Genomic DNA, 911 nt, shown 5'->3' on the forward strand with positions numbered 1-911 from the left:
TTAATTTTTTTTTTTAGCATTTAAAATACGCTTTGGCACCAGCCTATTAGACAGTAGGACACCGGGTTATTTAATCAAGGAGGAAATTAAAAGGAATAAGTTACGAGAAAGAGCAGGGATAACAGCTTGGAGCTATGTAAAAAGGCTGGAGAGGAAAAAAGGAAGTGAGTTGACGAGGATATGTTGGAGAGAAATGAGAGAGAGAAGCGGAGAGGGCAGAATAGGATCAGAATGGGAAGGGGAAAGGAAAGAATTCTTTGAAAACAGGGAGTGAGATGTAAGAGAGGGAGATTGAGAGGTTGAGAGAAGGGAGGAGGGGAATATGTGGTTTGGAGAATTGGTAAAGAAAGATAGAAAGAGACAGTGGGAGGAAAGAAGAGGGAAAATAAAGGATTTCAGATATAACAGTTGGTATGAAGCAATTGGGTCAGAAGGGATCTCGGAATACCTGAGAAAAGGATGGGGGGAAATCAGATGTAGGAGAGTGATAAGATATAGATTAGGAAATGAAATGGGAGTAGGCTTATATTGGGAGGAAGAGAGGATAAGAGTATGTAAGCTGTGTGGAGGACAGTGATGCACATCTGGCTCCCGGGCAACGCGAGAATCATCCCCACCACTCTCGCTGTCTCGCTCCCTCTCGCGCAGCGGCTTCGCGAGAGGAAGCGAGACAGCGAGAGTGGTGGGGATGATTCTCGTGTTGCTCGGGAGCCAGATGTGTATCACTGGTGGAGAAAGAGACTTGGGAGCATGTATGGGAGAGATGTAGAGACTGGGGGATGGGATTAGAGAGCTGGCAGATGGTGGATGGATGTTGAGGGAAGAGGGAGAAGGAGAGAAATGATTGAGGAGGGTGGATGAGGAGAGAGAGGAAAGAGAGAGGGGAGAGGTGGGGGAGAGGTGAGTGAGGG

The sequence above is a fragment of the Trachymyrmex cornetzi genome, unplaced genomic scaffold (genome assembly GCF_001594075.2).
Source record: "Trachymyrmex cornetzi isolate Tcor2-1 unplaced genomic scaffold, Tcor1.1 scaffold643, whole genome shotgun sequence".
Lineage (NCBI taxonomy): Eukaryota > Metazoa > Arthropoda > Insecta > Hymenoptera > Formicidae > Trachymyrmex > Trachymyrmex cornetzi.